This window comes from Dipteris shenzhenensis, chromosome 6 (genome assembly GCF_047967505.1).
Source record: "Dipteris shenzhenensis isolate YYH24624 ecotype China chromosome 6, Dip_SZ_1.0, whole genome shotgun sequence".
Taxonomy (NCBI): Eukaryota; Viridiplantae; Streptophyta; class Polypodiopsida; order Gleicheniales; family Dipteridaceae; genus Dipteris; species Dipteris shenzhenensis.
The window spans coordinates 26,532,980-26,545,435 of record NC_141601.1 but is presented as its reverse complement, the minus strand read 5'-3'; the positions used below and the strand labels follow the sequence as shown (position 1 = coordinate 26,545,435).

Here is a 12,456-nt window from a genome sequence, read left to right as displayed (position 1 = left end):
ATCTGGAACCAATAACATGGGCATGCATGAAGGTATGTGGGCTGGCTCTATGTGCTTCTCGAAAGAGGATTGACGATGGTACGTGGGGGTGCTGAGAGAGACTGCCAAAAAAGGGTTGAATGCTCGAAGACAAAGATGAAGGGCTGCACGTGAGAGAGAGAGCAACTGTGTGGTGTGATTGACACATGCTGAAGCACACTCTGCTGGACGATCTCAACGGATGGAGCTTGGCCTTAGGTGATAGGTGCTCTCCGTAGATATTGTGTGGAGATACTTGCTCGCTAATAGATTGATACATTGCCATTCCTCCTGAATTATGACGTGGAAAGGCTGAACCAAGCAAGGGAGGGCCAATTTGTGGGTTTATCGTTATGATTGTGTTCGATGGTGTTGTCTCTAGTTCTTGTGATGCTGATCTCTGATTTTCTCTTTGACATGACGGGGAAGGTGTCTTGCTCATTGATGGGTTGGTCGACGCTAACTGTATAGAAAACTCAAGATTGTAGATTCATGGTTGCTGCTGCAGTTGAATCGTGTGGGCAAAGAAACTTGTAGTGCTTAGAATATATTGTCTGGATTGGTGTTGTGGCTCACTGGTGTTGACATCCAGAAGAAGGTACCTTTTACACATCCGTACAACAATTGGTTTATCTTGGGATGTGTGACTGAGATTGAGGAAGAGAACCATGTCTGTTATTTTCAAATCTATTACGAGGCTGTGGTAGATGGTGTGGTCTGAAAAGGACTGATTCATGGTTGTTTCGAGTCTCTGTACCTGGATACTTGCTCGCGGTACTGGTAAAAATGCTCCGTCTTCTTCGAAGGGAGTCCACTTACTTCTAATCCCAATTGTTCTTGTGTGGTGAACAATGAGTAATGTATTTATCTCTGGAATTGGATGCATTTGTAGTTGACGAGGTATCTGTTGGAATATGAAGCCAAAGTGAGTCAAAAATGAGTGTACTAGGTGTCTAGGGGGTGTTTTATAGTCTACTGAGTCCTAGACATGCCACGTGTCATATTGGGAGTTATCCCATATACACTATGGCTTTCTAGAGTCTAGTGTCACACTATATAGTGTTGTACTTGTCTTGAGTCTTTTGATATCAGTCAACATCAAGCTATCTACATGTGAGTATTTTGGTTATTATTGCCTAGTACTTGTTCTTTCATTTTCCTTTCCATTTTGCTTTTCATTATGCTTTTCACATTTCCATTCAGTTCCTAGCTAGCTACTAGATCTCTTCATATGGTATCAGAGCCATGTTCCTAGCCCTGCTCTCTCTTTCCCTTTCCCTTCCAAGAGGTTGAGGTGAGGGAGGCCAATGAAGCTACTCTAACTCCTCCTCCTTGGAAGGCTTCCCTCTTCTCTCCTTCCTTGAGCTCTCTTCTCCACGCCATGATCTGCCACCTCTCTTCTTCTTCCTTCAGCTACTTCTTTCTGTGACCTGCGGACGATGTGATGCTTCTATCCGGATCTAGAAGTAGAATCATGGCTTTGTGTCTTCAACAAAGTTGTAGAGGACCTTGAGTACTACAAATTTTGTTTTTACATCATTGCAATCTGAGTTTTCTGTGAAAAGTTACAGCCCTTGCAAGAAGTGACGAAATTTGTTTCTGTGCGCGAATTTTATTCTAAAGCTCAATGATTTGACAACCCAAGCATGATGCAACCAGCTCAACGTGGAGCTCTGTCCATCCTCTTCATCGTTGACCTCTGCTCCAGCCCGCCATTTGCTCCTTTTGCCCGACATTCTCTTGGAGTTGCTGCCCGCAAGTTCGTACCCGCATTCTGCCCATCATTCTCTTGGAGCTGTTGTCCACGCTGCCTCTATCTTCTCTGCCCGTCACTTGATGTGACCTCTTGACATTACATTGCAGTGACTCCTTCACGTGACTACTCCAAACTTTTGTGAAGACTTCTCGAGCTAAATGTGAGTTCACCGATACTACCCGGACACACTCCACTCCAGTGATGTCTTTGATTAGTGTATTACATCGAGCTTAATGTAGACCACTCTACATCAACAAGTGACTTCTTCAACATTTCTTATTCGATCGGTGCCTAAGGTACTTCGCATTGCTTGACTTTCCGATTGGTCGTGGTACCTGAGGCTTCTACTTCGACATTGGTGACTCTCCTTCCTGCATTTTAAGAGTCATCATGTAATTGCTCCATGTAGCTACCCATGGACTTCACTGACACATATTTTGGGGCATTCCTACCTAGCGCTTCCTTGACATCATCATCGACTCGCAGAGATGTGTACACATGTGCATTAGCTACTTGGAGGACATCTCTTTCACAAAGAGATATTTTTATTTATTACTACACGCTTGATGTATTTTGGGGTCCTCTGCCCTGGGTAGTCCCCCTAAAACGATATGTATTGAGTGTTTGGTTTTCATTGAGTCTAAAGGTCCTCTGCCTTGGATAGTCCTCCTAAAAAGATGCATTGGTTTTCCTATTTTTTTGGTGTGTGGCTTCCTAACATGTCCTGTTATGAAGCCAAGGGGGGATGTACTGTGGGAGCCATATGTATTGGCTTTGATAGGTCTCCTAGACCTCTGAGTTGGTCATGCATCCATGCATGATGAGCCTCTGAGCCATGCTAAATGAGATTTCTATGTTATGCTCACTAGCCTCTGAACCATGCTCACTTGCCTCTAAGATTGTGTGGCAACCATGTCTAGTTCTAGACCGGCATGCATAGTTCTGATGACCGTCATTGTCATGTTCAGTTCTTGGTTCCATTCCAGTAGTCTCTCACCTTGCCTTCATGGGGGGTGTTGGAATTTACTATGGGCCCATCTTGAATAGGTCCCTTTTATCGATCCCTTGGCATGTGGTTTAGGAATGCAATCGCTTGGTGCTTGATCTATGGAGACAACAAACAATGTTGTCATAGAGTGATGTTGGTCCATCAGATTTTTAGTCAAGGAGTAGGGCTAGGTAGTAGCCTTTTGTGACCTCATCCTATGAGTTCTATTTGGGGGTCAAAGCTCAGTCGAGGCCGAGGGTGTAAATGTGAAGGTCCAACCATTGACTCATGTAATGGTTCCTCCATCACCCGCTTCCCTTTGTCTTGTTCCATACCATGTCTCGGTGGCATCTCCTTATCTGCGTTAAGTGTGCTTCCTAGGGGGAGAGTGGAAAGTCATGCTTTTACCTCCTTGTCTCTGTTTTTTGTCCTAGGATCATCGCCTCCATTGCAAACCGCATTGTTCTGGACTTGGGGGAAGAAAACTGAGGTGTGCTAGCCTCGTCCTGAGAACTGTATTGAAGATATTCAGTGACACTCTTAACCAGGACCTAATACCTTGAAGGCATAGATTGGTCACTGGAAGGTGGACCACTCTAGGAGCTAGTGACAAGCCTTGATGGCTGTGAGGCTTTCAGGATTCTTTCTGATCCACTAACAGGAAAGGACAAGGGTGATGTATCCTTGGGCCTAGTGTCCACCTTGGAGGGAGGGGGTGACTCTTGAGGGGATGCACTTCTAGTGACTAAGTTAATACTGGTCAGTGATGAGGTATGCGGTGCTGATACTGAGTCGTCCTTACGATTGTCACCTTTTGTTTGTGACCTTGTCATAGCTTCCAACACTGCACCGATCAAATGGAGATTCTTGCCCTCCCCCACCACTACTACGTCAACCATATTGACTTGAGATGCTGGTTTCACTCAGCCATTGGGGCAGTCTCTGAAAAGCAACTCTCCTGGTGGAGGCTGCTCGAGAGGATCCGTGCATGGTCGCACATATGGCCATCAGAGTGTGTACCGTATCTGTCCAAGTACTGGCCAAGATCTGAGAAGGGTGAACCTGAGAACCCTCCATAGCCTCAGTGCATCTGGCTCTCCAAATGTGCCATGCTGCAATGCTAGCTAAAACCTCCCATGGAGAGTCAACCGAGGAATGAGCAGCCCTGAAGAAGGTGTTGTCGGATGTGTAGAGCCCAAGACGAGTCATGTCTCTCGAAGAAAACCTGGGGCTCTAAAAGAGTGAGCCAAGCCACTAATCCCCAGGTCATATAGAAGGGGAGGCGAACAAAAGTGCTGAAAAGTCTTGCAATCCCCTTCCATATGATTCTCACCTGTCTACAATCCCAAATGCAGTGCTGGATTATCTCCGAAGCAGAAAGGCAACGAGGACAAGTAGGGTTGGCCCCAAACCTAGATCTCCAATGATTCACTGCCATCCCACCATGAATAGAAAGCCACTCTCTTCAGGGCTGCTCATTCCTCGGTTGACTCTCCTGTGGGGGTTAAAGGTCACTGTGCCTTTACCCCGGTTATGTACAATACTCAAACACATATATAAATGAATGAAAAAGAAGATTAGGGTGGTTCGGCACCCACCAAAACTTGTGTGGCTCTCTGTTTCTCTCTCTCCCTCTTCCATTCTTGCTTCCGTTGAGAGCACTCTCAACTGGTATCAGAGGCGTTGAGAGCACTCTCAACTGGTATCAGAGCCCGAATGATCTAGCTGAGCGTGCATGAATGCTTGAAGCTTAGCAGCTCTGTGGGAAGAAGGAGAAGCTCTGTGGGAAGCTTTGTGGGTGACTTTACTTGCATCCCAGTGTGCAGAGACCTTGGAGGAACCTTTGGAAAAGTCACTTTGGCTTTGTGAAGTGGTTTTGAGAGCCTGTTAAGTGGTTTCAAAGAAAAAGTCGTTTTTTTGAGCTTTTCCCTGTTTCGTTCGACGACAGAGACTCCATATTGACTTGTAGAGGCAACTATTGCTTGCTTTTGGTGTCCACTTCACTTCAGGAGCTTGGAAACACCTTCATTCTTGAATCTGCGGTCATTTCATTGGATTTCTGACTCACTGTGTCAGTTCCTGCGTTTTTTGCCCGGGTGTTGGAACTCAAGTTTGGAGCAACCATTTGCAGATCTGCCAGTTTCGGTGGACTCAGGAGGTCCTAAAACTTCTATGTTGCTCATCATTCGCACTCCGATGGAGTTTACAAACAGCTGTGTTTCCAAAAACGTTTTTCAGTCCGTGTGTTGGACCCAGTGATTGAGACCACGGTTTCCAAAACCGTCTGTCCCATTGCGTTCCGGATACCCAAAAACCCCTACCTGTCAGTTCTTGCACAATTCGGTGGAGGATTTTCAGAGTTATAGATCTCTGTGTATTCGATTTCGTCTCTCTGTTATGCATTTTTCATTCTAAGGTTTTGAAACCTTAGATTTATGCCACATGGCAGTGGATAAGTGTTGAATCCCATTTCTCACTCATCGGTTGGGATTTTGGAGTTCTGGCAGAAGAGAGATATTTGCAGATTTTCTTGCTGAGTCCGATTATGCAATGGCGCCCATGTTTTGAGGCATCTCAGGTTCTATTTTCAGTAGCGCTCATTACCGTGGGACTATGATTTCTTGAGCATACCTTATGCAGATCACTCTGGTTGCAGTTTGAGCCGTGTGCGCTCATTCGTGGTATGCATTGGGTTGCAGTGGATGATTTATAGGCCAGGCAGGGATTGAAGCTAAGCCTACAAATATGTCTGAGGATGATTGGAATGAGTTGGATGCATTAGCAAAGTCTACTATTAGACTTCATCTTGCAGAGTCAGTTTATTTTCACAGTAGTAAATGAGCAGACTACGGAAGATTTGTGGAACAAACTGTGTGCCACTTATGAGAAGAAAACTGCCTCTAATAAAGTTTACCTCATGAAGAGGTTGTTTGAGCTGAAGATGAAGGAAGGGGTCTCCATTGCTTCTCACTTGAATGAATTCAATATTATTTTCAGCCAGCTTCAGGCTCAGAAGATGAATTTTGATGCGGAGACTAAGGCAATATTTCTCTTATGTTCATTGCCATCCTCATGGGATACCTTCCGTACAGCTGCCAGTAACTCTGCACCTAGTGGAGTACTAAAATTTGATGATGTTGTGGGTAGCTTGTTGGCCGAGGAGATTAGACGGAAGTATATGGATGGCAACAAGCAGGATGCAGCCTTAAATGTGCAAAGGGGCAGATCACAGTTCAGGGGGAAGTCTCGTAGCAAATCCAGGGCACAGAATATATAGTGTTACCATTGTGGCAAGAAGGGCCATATGAAAAAGGATTGCTACAAGCTGAAAAGAGAGCAAAAGAATAAGAAAAAGAATGCAAATTGGGGTGCAAATCAAAAGGAAGAAAGTCCAAGGGAAGACAAAGCAAAAGTGAAGATCAAGGAGATCAATGCAGTCACACATGATAGTGACAATGACGTTCTCTTCATGTCTAGTTTATCTACAGAGTTGCTTACCACTTTAGATAATGCATATTCCCAGGATTGGATTTTGGATTCTGGTGCTTCATTCCATGTTACTCCCCATAGGGAATGGTTCTCCACTTATGACAGTGGAAAGACAGGTTGTGTGCATCTTGGAAATGACTATGAATGTGACATAGTGGGTGCAGGTGACATAAAGTTTTCTTTTGCAAATGGGTCTGCATTTGTTTTGAAACATGTGAGACATGTGCCTAAGCTGACCAAGAGTCTTATTTCAGTGGGTCAGCTAGATGATGCTGGTTTTCACACCACTTTTGGCTTTCAGAGTTGGAAAATTCAGAAGGGCTCTATGCTTTTGGCCAGGGGTGCCAAGTGTGGGACTTTGTATCCCTTACATGTATCAGGGGTATTTGATCATGTTGTTGCAATAACCGAGCAGCCAAGCACTTCTTTGTGGCATTGCAGGTTGGGGCACATGAGCCAGAATGGAATGAAACTCTTATGCCGTTTGGGTTATGTACCACATTTGAGTTTCTCTGATTTTGTATTTTGTGAGCATTGTCTCTATGGGAAGCAGACTAAATCAGCCCATAAAAGAAGGGGAAAGAAAGAGTTTGAAAAGCTCGATTTGGTGCATTCAGACGTATGTGGTCCCATGCCTACACGGTCATTAGGCGGGGCTGAATACTATGTGACATTCATTGATGATGCAACTAGGAAAGTGTGGGCTTATGCTATAGCTCGGAAGAGTGATGTGTTCCAGGTATTTCAGAAATGGCTGGCCTTGGTTGAGAATCAGTCAGGTAGAACGCTTAAATGCCTACGGACTGACAATGGTGGAGAGTATCTCTCTCATGACTTTCAGTATTTCTGTGATACACGTGGGATTAAGAGGGAGCTCACATCCCCTCATACTCCAGAGCAAAATCCAGTTGCAGAAAAGATGAACCGTACCATTCAAGAAAGGTTGCAATGCATGGTTTCCAATGCAAGTCTTTCTGGTGGTTTTTGGACTGAGGCAATGAAGACTGCAGTGCATGTGATCAATAGGTCACCTAGTAAGAGTTTGGATGGTGGTATTCCTGAAGAGGCATGGAGTGGCAAGAAGCCCTCTTACTCTCATTTGCGTATATTTGGGTGTGAGGCATATGCACATGTGCCAAAAGAGCTTCGAAAGAAGCTAGATCCTAAGTCTAGGAAATGCATCTTTTTGGGTTATGGTGAAAGTGGAGAGATGGGCTATCGTCTCTGGGATCCAGAAGCAAAGAAGATCATACGCAGCCATGATACGCAGCCATGATGTAGTCTTCAATGAGAAGAAGATGCATAAGGCACCCATGAGGGATGTGGAAATGAGGAGAATCACTTTCCAGGATGTGAATCCACCTGCATATGTTGATAGACAGCAAGCTGTCTATGTACCAAATGTGCAAGAAATGGTACCACCAAGTACTCCCATAGGTATACAATCAAGGGTAGATGACGAATCATCTATTGGTGGAAATAATGAGCCAAATGTGGCTGATATGCAAATGGGACAGCAAGCTGAAATGCCCTTGAGAAGATCATCTAGAGTGTCTAGACTGCCTGATAGGTTTGTTCCAGGGGTAGACTATGTGATGCTTACTGATTGCGGGGAGCCTTCTTGCTATAGAGAGGCTATGATGCGTGAGGATCAACGCAAGTGGGAGTATGCTATGCAATCAGAGATGAGTTCACTTATGAAGAATAAGACTTGGGACTTGGTTTCTTTGCCACATGGAAAGAAAGCATTGCCATGTAAATGGGTCTACAAAATAAAGGTCACAGGTGATGATGTGCCTAGGTACAAGGCCCGTTTGGTCGCTAAAGGGTTCAAGCAAGAGAAGGGTGTGGACTTTGATGAGATATTCTCTCCGGTTGTGAAGATGACCACCCTTAGATGCATGCTTGGACTAGTGGCATCAGAGGATATGGAGCTTATGCAGATGGATGTCAAGACAGATTTCTTGCATGGGCATTTGCATGAGGAAATTTACATGGTGCAGCCGGAAGGCTTTGAAGAAAAGGGCAAAGAGCATTTAGTTTGCAAGCTAAAGAAGAGTCTCTATGGTCTTAAGCAAGCACCTAGAGAATGGTATCAGAAGTTTGATGCTTTCATTCGGTCCCAGGGTTTTAGAAGGAGTGAAATTGATCACGGCCTCTACACTAAAAGAGCTAAGGATAGTAGCCTGATAATCCTGGCACTATATGTGGATGATATGCTATTGGCTAGCAAGAATACTTATGAGCTAGATGCATTAAAGGCCAAGTTGCATGAGGCCTTTGATATGAAGGATTTGGGATTTTTTTTTTTCCCGAAAAAACAGTGCTAATTATATTACTTCGAGAACAAGATACAAAAAGTCAGCTTGTAGCTGACGGGCTGCGTTCACAAATCGGACACAGCCCTAAAAGGTAACACAATAAGTCACTCTCTCACGTCGGGATGAGGCGAGTGTGAATGAACAGCCATCGGGGTGGTGAATAGCACCACCGAAGGCCCTGCGAGGTCTGCTCGAAGAAGAGGCCTTGAGTGTTTCAAGCCCGAAGGAAGCGTCTCCGCTTCTCTTGACCGGACCGGGAATCTCCCTGAATCTGGTCCCACTGGCCTCTGAGGGTATGAATAATCTCGCACCAAATATCAGTCATGACCTGGGCAGTCGATAAGGAGGTGCCACCGAGGATCTGCGCGCAACGCGAGGTCCAAATGTGCCACCCTGCTATGCTGCTGATAATCTCCGAGACTGGCTGCCTCTCCTGAACTCCTGTATCCGCCTCTGCTAGGTGCTGCGGGATACCCTCGAGCAGCCCCCATGTACCCTGCGTGATAAGGAAAGTGGGGTCCTGCTGGCATGCCTTGAATAAGTGATGTAGACCAGGTGCGGTGCTGCACCAACAGAACGCGCCCCACGTGATCAAGCCTAGCTCTGGTGCTGCGCGAGTGAGAATCCCGAAAGTCCACCTCCACACTTCCTGGGCGCGAGTGCAGCTCCACAGGCAGTGCTTTGGTGACTCCTCAACCACATGGCAGATCTGACAGCGTCCGCCGTCCTGGCCTATCTGTCTCAACCAACTCCCCACCGGAAGACCTTTGTGGGCGAGAAGCCACAGGAAGTAGGAGATCTTCCGCGGCCGCCAGCTCTCCCACAAGGCCTTCCAGAAGGCCTGCAAAAAGAATCTGGAAATACCCTGTGCATACCAGCTGGGCCGCTGGGTGGGAGGGCGACTCTGCATCCTCCCAAGAACTCGCCTGCCCAAAGTCGTGCTGTAGGCGAAGAAGGAGGTCGGCCCCTGTCCTGTCACAACCTCTGGCCAGCTCCACTCTCCTGGGTCCCACTCAAGCTCTGACAAGGCCCGCCCCTCCCAGAGCTAGAGTCGCCAAAGCTGCAGCTGATCTTGCTCGATGCTAGGGTCGGTACGCCAGACCTTCCCCAAAAGGCCTACGATCCGAACCCTCTGCCATGGGAGTAGGGGGTCGATGAGTGCATCCTCTCTCCTGAGTCATCCATCCCCCATAACCGCGAAGAAAGAAATAGAGGAGTCGACCATACATTCTGCGACCACCAGTGGGATGCCACGGGGGGTGAACTGTCCCAGCCAACGGTCGTCACCAGGCATGAGGATCTGAGGCTCCGGTGGAACTAACCAGTCAGCTGGGATCGCGCCGTCGATCTCCGTGCGTCTCGCCTGGGCTCCACGAACACCTCCAGCGGCGTCTGCGAGATCAGCCGTCTCCAAATATCTGTACGTGTCCCTCCAAACTCGAAGGGACCGGGCTGGCCCCCTCATCCAACCATCCCACCTGATGTGTGATCTCTCCCCCAACTGAAGGCCCTCGGCATCTCTGACCTGATCGTTCCAGATAAGCGGCTGGCGATCAATCTCCTCCTGACAGCGGGGAGGGGACTGAATGAGACTGAGGCGGAGCCGCCTCCAAACCATGAGGAGGCTACGAACGAGTGGGGAACGGGGCTGAGTAAGTGGGGCGAAAGTGAAGATCTACCTGAGGGACGGGAGCCACTCTCCACCTCGTCGCGGGACACAAGAACCGCCGACCCCCTGCTGAAGTAGCATCTTCCACGTCTGCCCCCCCGGGGTCAAACCGCGGATGACTAACTTGCCTAGCAAGGCCTGACTCTGCAGCTCTGGATCGATGACTCCAAGGCCTCCCTCAGCCTGCGGAAGAATAACTGTCTGCCAAGCAACCCTGGCTCTGGTATCTCTGAGGCCATCCTCCCCGGACCAAAGGAAGTTCCGAACCAGCCTCCTAAGCTGTGCCACACTCGATCTCGAGAAACACCAACAGGAAGCCACATACCAAGCCGTGGCAAGGAGGACTTGGTTGACTACCAAGGCACGACCTGCAAGGGAGAGCTTAGCAGTGCTCCAATAAGCCAGCTTCCGTCGGATGGAATCTAGCACCGGGAGAAATTGCTGAGCTGGCGTGATGTCCAGGCCGACCTAAAAACCCAAGTATCTAGCTGTCTGTCCCCGCGGGATCCACCTGAAACCCAAAAACCTCCCCCACTGAGAACACGCCCCGGGGTCTGTGAGGAAACCAACTGATTTGTTCCAGTTGATTTTCGCACCAGCAGCCGAACAGAAGACCTCCAGGGCCAACCTCACCCTCTCAAGCATCAACTCATCGTCCTGGACATACAGGGCTGTGTCATCCGCGTACTCCGAGTCCAAGAGCTGCGTGTCCTCCCGGAGGGGGAGGCGAACACCCCTGATCCCTGTAGACCTCGCCTGGAGATAGTAAGTCATAGCCTCGGCGAAGAAGAGAAACAGGTAAGGGGCAAGGGGGCAGCCCTGACGCACTAATCTCTCCAAGCTAAAACGCTCTCCCATCCTGCCTCCAATGATGACTCTGCTAGAGGCTGTCCTGTACAAAGCTGAAATGCCCTGAATCCAACCTGCTGGGAAACCTAGCCGCTCCAGAGTCCCCTCCAGAAAGGACCACTCCACCCGATCGTAGGCCTTCTCAAAGTCGAGAAGTAGGATGGCAAGGTGTGATCCGCTGTGCTGAGCCTACTCTGCCGCCTCTGAAAAGGTGAAGACATTGTCCAGGATACTGCGATCCTGAACAAAGCCTATCTGAGTGTTGTGAATGATGTCTGGAAGTAGAGGCCGAACTCTGGCGCTGATCATCTTGGCTAGGATTTTGTAGGCAGTGGTAAGGAGAGTGATCGGGCGCCACTGACGGATCTCCTGTCTATCTCCTTCCTTCGGGATGAGGCAAATCAATCCCGAGGAGAGGCTCTCTGGCATATAACCGCTGCTGAAAATCCTCTGAAAAGCTGCTAAGAGGGGCTGATGGATCTGGTCCCAGAAGGAGGTGAAGAATGCCCGGGATAGCCCATCCTCACCTGGGCATTTCTGTCCATCGATGGCCATCAAGGCCTCCAGCATCTCATCCGTGGTAAACGGTGCCAGCAGCGTCGCCTGCATGCTAGGCTGGACCAAGGAAGGAGTGTGTCTCCACACCTCCTCGCGGGCACGACGAGTGCGAGGAGCAAGTGGCTCCTGCTGAAAAAGGGTCCTGTAGAAGTCGGTGGCCAATCCCAAGACCTCTCCCGGATCCGTGACAATGTGTCCCGACGCTGTCCTGAGACTCCGAAGCTGATCACCTGCAGCTCTCTGGCCATGTGTCCTGAAGAACTCCCTGCACATCCAGTCACCCTTCCGAGCCCAGAAGGAGAGAGAGGCGTGATAGGAAAACTCTGAGCGACGCTGGAGTGTCTCCTCAAGAAGGGCTCTGGCTCGAAGGGCTTGGATCCGAAGCTCCTCCGAGCCCGGGGATGCCTGCTGGAGCCTCTGAATGGAGGCGAGGTCTCTCCGAAGGGCTCTCTCTCTACCCCACCACTCCTGTCGAACCTGTAGGGCTGCGAGCTGGCAGATCTGGCTGGACTCCCGCAATGCCTGCGCCACCGAATCAACCAAGTCCTCGCACTTGCCCCAGTCTCTGTCCCAAAGATCGCAAATACTGCTGCGCACATCCTCCCTCGAGAAAATGGAATCGGGAATCCGGCATGAGCGGGGGGGAAGGGTCTGAGCTGCCGAATCTAATGATAAGAGCACCAGCGCATGGTCAAAGAGTGTCGTCCCTGGAACTATACCGGCCTGACCGCCTCTGCTGATGGCCCAATCACTAACATAGAATCTATCCAGCCTCTCCAGGAGTCTGCCTCCTTCCCTGCGGAAACCC

The 12,456-nt window shown here is 48.7% G+C and overlaps 1 protein-coding gene across 1 annotated transcript in view; it reads right to left on the bottom strand.

Moving 5' to 3' along the window:
* LOC147900987 (uncharacterized) overlaps positions 1-12,456 on the bottom strand; it is a 594,828-nt gene that overhangs the window by 393,502 nt on the left and 188,870 nt on the right. The gene's annotated exons all lie outside the window — the stretch shown is intronic.